This window comes from Nymphaea colorata, unplaced genomic scaffold (assembly GCF_008831285.2).
Source record: "Nymphaea colorata isolate Beijing-Zhang1983 unplaced genomic scaffold, ASM883128v2 scaffold0449, whole genome shotgun sequence".
In the NCBI taxonomy this organism is placed as follows: domain Eukaryota; kingdom Viridiplantae; phylum Streptophyta; class Magnoliopsida; order Nymphaeales; family Nymphaeaceae; genus Nymphaea; species Nymphaea colorata.
The window spans coordinates 35,001-44,892 of record NW_022204955.1 but is presented as its reverse complement, the minus strand read 5'-3'; the positions used below and the strand labels follow the sequence as shown (position 1 = coordinate 44,892).

General features: G+C 36.1%; 2 non-coding genes and 1 pseudogene across 2 annotated transcripts; 2 read left to right on the top strand and 1 right to left on the bottom strand.

Moving 5' to 3' along the window:
* Nucleotides 1-309: 309 nt before the first annotated feature.
* On the top strand, nt 310-2,168 carry LOC126409494 (ATP synthase subunit alpha, chloroplastic-like; annotated as a pseudogene).
* On the bottom strand, nt 2,097-2,168 carry TRNAR-UCU (transfer RNA arginine (anticodon UCU)). The gene has a single exon. It is a non-coding gene; the product is annotated as a tRNA-Arg (tRNA).
* A 1,692-nt stretch (nt 2,169-3,860) lies between these two features.
* On the top strand, nt 3,861-3,948 carry TRNAS-GCU (transfer RNA serine (anticodon GCU)). Its single transcript has one exon. It is a non-coding gene; the product is annotated as a tRNA-Ser (tRNA).
* The last annotated feature ends 5,944 nt before the right edge of the window (nt 3,949-9,892 follow it).

The window sequence follows — 9,892 nt, the reverse complement described above, 5'->3', positions numbered from 1 at the left end:
GGATTTTGAGTACTATTCGCAATTCAGAAGAACTATGCGGAGGAGCCGTTGAGCAGCTTGAAAAAGCACGGGCTCGCTTACAGAAAGTGGAAAGGGAAGCGGAAGAGTTTCGAGTGAATGGATACTCTGAGATAGAACAAGAAAAGATAATTGATTAATGCCGCTTATCAGAATTTGGAACAATTAGAAAATTACAAAAACGAAAGCATTCATTTCGAACAACAAAGAGCGATTAATCAGGTCCAACAACGAGTTTCCAACAAGCCTTACAAGGGGCTCTAGGAACTCTGAATAATGTTTGAACGGCGAGTTACATTTACGCACCATCGGTGCTAATATTGGCATACTTGGGGCCATGAAAGAAATAACCGATTAGTCCTTCTACTATAGGATAGGTATTATTTTTCTCCTTTTTTGCTTCCTAGAAAGAATTAAGAGATACTAATGGTAACCATTCGAGCCGAAGAAATTAGTAATATTATCCGCGAACGGATTGAGCAATATAATAGAGAAGTAAGATTGTGACACTGGTACCGTACTTCAAGTGGGCGACGGCATTGCTCGTATTCATGGTCTTGATGAAGTAATGGCAGGTGAATTAGTAGAGTTTGAAGAGGGTACGATAGGTATTGCTCTGAATTTGGAATCCAATAATGTTGGCGTTGTATTAATGGGTGACGGTTTGATGATACAAGAGGGTAGTTCCGTGAAAGCAACAGGACGAATTGCTCAGATACCGGTGAGTGAGGCTTATTTGGGTCGTGTTATAAATGCCCTAGCTAAACCTATTGATGGGAGGGGTGAAATTTAGCTTCTGAATATCGGTTAATTGAGTCTCCCGCTCCAGGTATTATTTCGAGACGTTCCGTATATGAGCCTCTTCAAACGGGGCTTATTGCTATTGATTCGATGATCCCTATAGGACGCGGTCAGCGAGAATTAATTATTGGGGACAGACAGACCGGTAAAACAGCAGTAGCTACAGATACTATTCTCAATCAAAAGGTCAAAATGTAATATGCGTTTATGTAGCTATTGGTCAAAAAGCATCTTCCGTGGCTCAGGTAGTGACTACTTTCCAGGAACGGGGAGCAATGGAATACACCATTGTGGTAGCGGAAACAGCGGATTCGCCTGCTACATTACAATACCTCGCTCCTTATACAGGAGCCGCTCTGGCTGAATATTTTATGTACCGTCAACGACATACCTTAATAATTTATGATGATCTCTCCAAACAAGCACAATCTTATCGCCAAATGTCCCTTCTATTAAGAAGACCACCTGGTCGCGAAGCTTATCCAGGAGACGTTTTTATTTGCATTCCCGCCTTTTGGAAAGAGCCGCTAAACTAAGTTCTCGTTTAGGCGAAGGAAGTATGACTGCTTTACCAATAGTTGAGACTCAATCTGGGGACGTTTCGGCTTATATTCCCACTAATGTCATTTCCATTACAGATGGGCAAATCTTCTTATCCGCGGATTTATTCAATGCTGGAATCCGTCCAGCTATTAATGTGGGTATTTCCGTCTCCAGAGTAGGATCCGCAGCTCAAATTAAAGCCATGAAACAAGTAGCCGGCAAATTAAAATTAGAATTGGCTCAATTTGCAGAGTTAGAAGCCTTTGCGCAATTCGCTTCCGATCTAGATAAAGCTACTCAGAATCAATTGGCAAGAGGTCAACGATTACGGGAGTTGCTCAAACAATCCCAATCATCCCCTCTCGCGGTGGATGAACAGATAGTTACTATTTATACCGGAACGAATGGATATCTTGATCAATTAGAAATTGGACAGGTAAAGAAATTTATTGTTCAGTTACGTACCCATTTAAGAACAAATAAGCCTCAGTTACAAGAAATCATATCTTCTACCAAGGTATTCACCGAGCAAGCGGAAGCCCTTTTGAAAGAGGCTATTCAGGAGCAGATGGAACTATTTCTACTTCAGGAACAAACATAAAGAAATTGGTTATTTCATTTGGTAGAGTCTCTTAGTACGACATAAATTGTTGAGAAAAGAAATGGCTCTGATTCGAATCATTCCAAATATGTTTCTTGGAATAGCAATCCAAACAAAATAGATGTAAATAAATTGCGTCCAATAGGATTTGAACCTATACCAAAGGTTTAGAAGACCTCTGTCCTATCCATTAGACAATGGACGCTTCTCGTCCGATTCTCTTCTTTCTGATTCCTCCTTTCCATTCCCTGTTTGGATAAAACAGAAACAATCAGATTGTATGCGTCTTAGGGAATAAAGACGCATATTAAAATCAATGATGGATGTATTATGATTCATATCGAGCGGGTAGCGGGAATCGAACCCGCATCGTTAGCTTGGAAGGCTAGGGTTATAGTCGACGTCGATTCATCACTATTAACGTCTCTAATTCAAAACCGAACATGAAACTTTGGTTTCATTCGGCTCCTTTATGGAATAAAGGATAGATTCCCGATTTAGGGCGTAAAGTAACCTAAACGAAAAATTGACGATGTATGATATTAGTATGGAAATGGAAAGGTATGGAAATCAAAGAAGGAAGTCATAGCAAATCGGAATAAGAAAAATTCGATCCATAACACCTATGTCAGCTTTTCTGTCTGAATGTATCCAAAGCTATTCGCTTTCTAGATGATCCCTCTAGAGGAGGGGTATTATAAAAACCCTTCTAGTTACTTCGTTCCCTATTTCTACTGACATGAATCCTTAGGAAAAGAATCTTATTTCTACCGAGCTGAAACATATATGCCGATGGCCCCGGTAAACCGAAGTCACCGTTTAATAGCTATTTGGCTTCAATCTCCCTTTACAAAATCGAAGATCTAGTTACGATTAGAAATACACTTTGTATCTTCATCCATGGATCTTTTACTCATACTTATCTAATTCTAATTGGAAAACTCAAAAATTATGCTTCGCAATTCCATAATCCCAGTTTTTGGATGCAAATCGCGAAAATTATATTCTTCCCCAATTGTGGCATTGATAGGAAAGGGTTAAACCCTTATAAGAAATAAAGTTTTTGATCGGAATATGAATGTATCAAACCGAAAGAACCCTTAACTATTTCAGTTGGTAATAGAACGAATCACACTTTTACCACTAAACTATACCCGCTACATTGTGATTATTGTATAGGAATGGCCCATTTGTCGAACAAGGAGATGAGGCGCGATCAAGATATTGTGAATATTAGAGTGCTGACATGCCCTGTCTCCGGGGATACTTGATGAAATAGGGCAAGAGGATAAATAAAAAACCTTTTTGTTTTGCTGTAGAAGTCGTTACTCAGAGGTCCGATAGAATCGGCGAGGTTGGAACAGAAAAATAAGTTTGTGCAATAATATATATAGTTAAGTTATAGTTTATAGTTCCATTTTTTTTTTGCTCAAGTTTATTTAAACAAACAAAGCTTGTCTCTTGAGTACTTGAGGGAACATACATACGCTTTTCCCATTCCAATAAAAAAAGCAACGATGAATCAAAGGAAAATAAGGAAATAACAATATAATAAATTTCCTTCATATCATAGAAATCGAATAGCTCTTGTTGCTGCTTCAACTCAATAACATATTGAGTTTTCCAATTTCTCATTTTAGGTTAGGTTGAAAAGGGGGGAATGGCCTGGCAGTGCCTAGCCAGGCCGGGAGAACAAAAGAATAACCTTTCGAACGAAATAAAATCAAAGAGGGATCTTTTTTTCCTTTTTTCCTTTAGAGATACCTGTTTTGAATGGTTGTATAAATAGGATTTCTTATAAAATTCATATATATCTCTAGAATAAAGAAAAGAAATATGAATCTTTACTTCACACGTCGTGTCACATATGAATTATTCATTTTTTTTTTTTCAATTTGGAGAGATGGCTGAGTGGACTAAAGCGGCAGATTGCTAATCTGTTGTACGAGCTATTCGTACCGAGGGTTCGAATCCCTCTCTCTCCGTTTCCTACGCTCACTTGATATTTATCTTTCTCATTCTATAAACCCCGAGTCCCTTTGGTTTGGTTGGATTGATGATTTCATTTAATAAATGAAATGTATGGAATAGATAAAATTTTAAGTTAAGAAGATGGATTTAGAAACCAAACCAAAAAAGGAAAGAAAAAATCTATTATTCTTTATTCTTCGCGTCCAGGATTACGTCCTGGGTCATTAGACAGGAATCCGAAGATGAAGAGCGAAACAAAGAATATCACCACCGTATAAACGAACAGTTTGAGAGTAAGCATTACAAATCTCCAAGACCTGTTGGGGGAGAAAAAGGGAATAGATTCTCAACCTTTGTACCATCTCATTTTTTGATACCAAGAAACGAAGTGGTTTTTAGAAAAGAAAGGAATTAACAGGAATTCAATTCATTTGTATTGTAATAAATAAGGTTCTGATTCTTCGTTACCAAAAAAAGAATCTCGTCATACCTACAATGCGATTTGTTGATATTGCATTGCGGGGGCTCAGAATACCGTATGCGCTCCATGGATGGAGGGTCAGAATGAGGAAATGAGGTGATCCGGATTCACGGAGTCTATTGAAGAATGTTCAATGTTTGAATCGAGGGTTCTTGTCTTAATGCACTACTTATCTCATCTTTCTTGGTAAAATTGGTAAATATTTTTTTTTTTTTTTGAATAAGTCATGAATCTTTCTAGAACAGTATCAAGGATCTCATCGAAAACTTACAGCAGCTTGCCACACAAAGGCTAAGAGAAAAAAGAGCACAGGTATGACCGGCATAAAATCCACGATTGGGTTCAAAAAAGCATAAGCCTCGGGCAATTTTGCGAAGAAAAACCCACTCGGCTGAAGGGCAGAATTAAGACAGATACAGATTAAACTAAAGATATTAGGCATAAAATATTTTGTTCTTAGAATAATATCATTTTTATTGAGTTATTTCTTGAAGGGAAAAATCAAGAAAGAGGGTAGGTAAAAAAGTCCTTCTTTCTTTGAATTCCCCCAATCAAAGATCCTTCAATTGTCAAATTGAATTATACGGAATCATACTTTCATACAATATCTTATTATCTTAATTTAATTATATGTAATGATCAATGAATTTAGTTTTATTCCGGATTTACACGTGTCGAATCTCAGCAACAACTTCTTTCTTCCATAGATACTGGGCTGGAATTGACGAACACCCGATACCAATATTAATGTATATTCGTGTTTGAATAGAAACATAAATGGGGCGTGGCCAAGCGGTAAGGCAACGGGTTTTGGTCCTGTTACTCGGAGGTTCGAATCCTTCCGTCCCAGATTAATTCCATCTTAACTCAACAAATATTATTTGTTCTCTTTAATCATCTAAATTTCTATTTAGGAGGTTCATGTTGGATACAATGTAATCGTAATCTATTCTTTATTTCTAGTTTTTTTCTTTCTAGTTTGGTTTTAATGTTAATGATTTTTTAATGTTAATGATTCTTTCTGAATTAGACTTTACCTTTCTATTCTGTATTCTGTTTCCTACACACGGAATTCACTTTCAATGACTGACACACGTATGAAAAATCCATGATTTTGGTATAGGCGTGGGGGGAGCATAGACATAGATCCGTTGAAAAGATATTTTTTTGATTTAATTCAAAATTGGATTATTCAGTCTATGTCCGTACCGTTCATATTGGAGTTGGTTAGTCAAAAGAAACTTTATGCTTGAATCCAGAAAATTCTGATTCCTGCATGATCCATTCTGAGTCGAAATGTGAAAGAAACCTCTTCTATCTTCTAACTTGAATTAATGGTAAAGCAGATATGGTAATCGTATCTCATTTAATAATTATCCCAATTGAGAATTCATTTTATTGGATTCTAATGAGGGTTCGAGTTCGTGGTACCAATTCCATCAACGGGATTCGAGTTCCTAAGACTGGACTCAAATGAAAAAATGGGAATAAAAAACGGATCTGGACCTTTTTTGTTTTGCACTTATACGTGTCTGGTACTGGTATAGCACGCAGCTTACACAGCTTATAAGAAAGAAGATTCTTTTGTTGGTTGACCGGGTATGCATGATTCATAATATAATCCAGATGAAATGTTTTTTAGATATGTGATGTGCTGATCAACAATGGAAGGTATCAATTGAAATATCTGTGGCTATTCCCGATTTCATCAACAAACAATCAAGTTCAATAGGAATAGATGCATTGTATTGTACCCAATTTGCATCTGGTTCTAATGAACTGATGAATAATGGAATTGTAAATCCATTGGTAGGCAGAATCGCGGATTTAATTTACTTGACTTTATCGAACGACTCTGGAAGCAAAAAGCAGAATATGCCGAAAAGAAGCATGCCACCCTTTTGTATTGTTATTGTTCTATTTCAGTAAGAACAAACAACAAACAGTCTTTGGTTTCGGTCAGAAATTTCTGTGATGCCTTAAAATATCCACGATTACCCGCGGTAACAGCTGTATATATAACATAACCCGATGGATACCAAAAGATCATGCTGCTTTGATTCTGATATTCTCAATCAGATTCAAGAATGAATCGAGGACGTTCACTTTATCTTATTTACTTTACTGTGTCTTTTTTTATTCATTTTTTGACTTTTACTATATTTCTTATTATGTTTGATGCTCATGAACAAAGAAATGAAATTAGTTTTAGATTTTGTTTCTCGTCCCATTTATCTGGTTTAGACAGTTGATCTGGTTTAGACAGTTGATGATTTAAGGAAAAGCAAAATTAAATTTCATGTTATTATGATGATCAAAATGATCAAATTGACGTCTAAGAGATATCCGTAATTACAGTTATTCGTTGTGATTGCACAGACTTGCTGATTGATTCAGAGATCAAATTGAGTCTTTACGGAAGAACTGCTTTCCACCAATAGCAATGATGGCAAAGTACGAGATTTTTTTATGTGAAACCATTTTCATGAATCCTTGATACTCGATGAAGTCTGAGATTAGTTAATTTATCATTTACCATCAAACCACTTTGGCCCTTTCTGGTTCATTGGAATGGCTTAATCAGTTACTAACTCATTCTTTCCGGTATTGGAAATCCAATTAAAGATCTTTAGTTTAGCTTAGTCGTTCGAGCAAGAATTGGCTCATTTCACTCATGACTGATTGTCACAAATGATCAGGTTGTTAACTAACTTCTTGTTTATTCGTCTTTCTTATAAATGGTGAAATAAATGATTCATACGCTAGAATCAGGGGGCAAACTGGATACTTGTTAGATATACATATGCGTCCATGGAGAATATTAAAAAATAGAATAAAGATCAATCAATGACTATTCATGATTTAATTCCATATTGAATCAATCCCGTACCGATTCCGAATTATAGGAATTTTTGTTATGGTAAAACTTCGTTTGAAACGATGTGGTAGAAGGCAACGTGCGACTTGAATGACATGATCGGCTGTGGATTTTTACATCCATCATCTTCAATGAGATGCTCTTGGCTCGACATATTTTGTTCTGTTCACCATTACTCCACGATGTTGGGTTGTAATGTAAATAAAATAGTACATGATGGAGCTCGAGAATAAATGATTATCAGAGGCAGGATCTAGGGTTAGTGCCAATTAATAATTGGAACGACTTCGTAAGTATATCTCGATATAGAAAAGGTCAAATTGGACCGACTTTTCTATAAAAAAAAAGTTTGCTGTAATTGGTGAGACTATTTCGATGATAAAGAAGTGTATCACAGGGGAATTAATGGAATTGAATCGTTCGTATGATTCTTCGACGTAAAGAAATAGCCAAAAGGTATGTTGCTGCCGTTCCGGAAGATTAAAGATCACCGAAGTAATGTCTAAACCTAATGATTCAAGGATAAGTGATTCCAAACAAGAAAACACCATTTTCAATGATTGTCTCAATCAAGTGGATTGGATCATAATAAGTAAGAAATGGAAATATATTCCAGACGAGACAAAAAAGGGGTTATAGACCGCTCAATAAATATTTATTTAAGGATTTTTAAGGATTTCTTTTTTAGTCCTTTGAGAATTACCCAACTTGAGTTATGAGGACGAATGATATTTTTATTTTATAGGAAGGAAGAAGGAAAAAAGACGACTTCAATCATAATTTAATTGATGATTTCAAGGATCCGTTTGCTATAGATTTATATCCATCAATTTTAATCATTCTTTCTCGAGCCGTATGAGGAGAAAACTTCCTATACGTTTCCAGGGGGGGGGGTATTGCCCATCGATCTATCCCAATGAGCCACCTATCGAATCATTGCAATTGATGTCAGATCCCGAAGAGAGGAAGAGATCTTCGGAAAGTAGGCTTTTACGACCCGATAAAGAATCAAACTTATTTAAATGTTCCTGCTATTCTATATTTCCTTGAAAAGGAGCTCAACCCACGGGAACTGTTCATGATATTTCAAAAAAGGCAGAGGTATTTAAGGAACTTCGAGTTAATCAAACAAAATGAAATTAATGAAATCAAAAGATGGACCGGTATAGTAGCTAGTTCTAGTTTTGTTTAATTGTTTCTTCGCCACTCTCTTGCTATATTCATACCTATTCGCTATTGTTCCTATATGGTTTGAGATAATGTAAGGACAAGAATGACAAAGAATCTCTTTGTCTTTTTATATTTATATGAATATGAGAGGGATAGAAAAAGGATTATATTATATGTCATAACTGAAATCCATGAAATTATGGGATTACCATTAATCTGATGGTTTTCCTTGGGACTCCCTCACCTCAAGAAACAAGAGGTGAATCTTGGGGCCTATAGTGATAGTGAATAATACGATATTCTTTTTTACCTACTTCTTCTTTACTTCACTTCATTTTCATTTCTTGTAGTGCCAATCTAACACAAGGCCTTATCTTATTTATATTTAGTTTATTTATTGTATTTTGTTTGATTTGATTTCCCAATATTTCGTTTGTATTGACAATGGTCTCTCGAACGAATAGAATACAATAGAATTCGATCGTAGATAAATCGATCTATTCTTGCGGTTTCATAGGTTTGGTTTTTTACTTCATTCAAAGGATTGGTTTGAGGGATCGTCTGTGACACAGGAAGTCTTTTTTTTTATTTACTAAAGCTATACTTATCTGTGAATCTGCTCTTCTTTATTGTATAGATTTTTTAGAATCATAGTTTCTTCTAAACTTGCTGTTATTCTTATGCTTATGTTAGTTCAATGTTTTGACTTGACTGGTTCCGGTAATTTGACTTGACTGGTTCCGGTAATCAAATCTCTTGATTTTTATTTCGATCGTAATTAGATCCTTATCTGGGTTGCTAACTCAACGGTAGAGTACTCGGCTTTTAAGTGCGGCTATGATCTTTTACACATTTGGATGAAGCGGATTCGTCCATACCATCGGTAGAGTTTGTAAGACCACGACTGATCCTGAAAGGGAATGAATGGAAAAAACAGCATGTCGTATCAATGGATAACTCTGAGAATACTTCATTCTTATCTGGTCATATCAGATCGGTAAAAATGTCCTTTTGATTCTTAGCTAGAACGGTTCAAAATTCATTCACAGTTGGGTCAAGTGAATAAATGGATAGAGCTATATGGCTCCAATTATAAGGAAAAACCAAAAGCAACGAGTTTCCGTTCTTATCTGAATTCGAACGAATACCCGATCTAATTAGACGTTAAAAATATATTAGTGCCTGATGCGGGAAAGGGCTCTCCTGCGAGTGGATCATTGATTCCTTTAAAAAAAATCCTAACTATTCACTGTTCTCCATTAGTTACTGGAGTGTAACCAAATGTGTATAAGAAACGGTGTACTGATAAATATAACTCATTCCAAAGTCAGAAGAGCGATCGGGTTGCAAAAATAAAGGATTTCTAATACACAATCTCTTGTAACTATACCCAAACACGAACGAGTTGGATGGAAAAAGAGAGGATGCG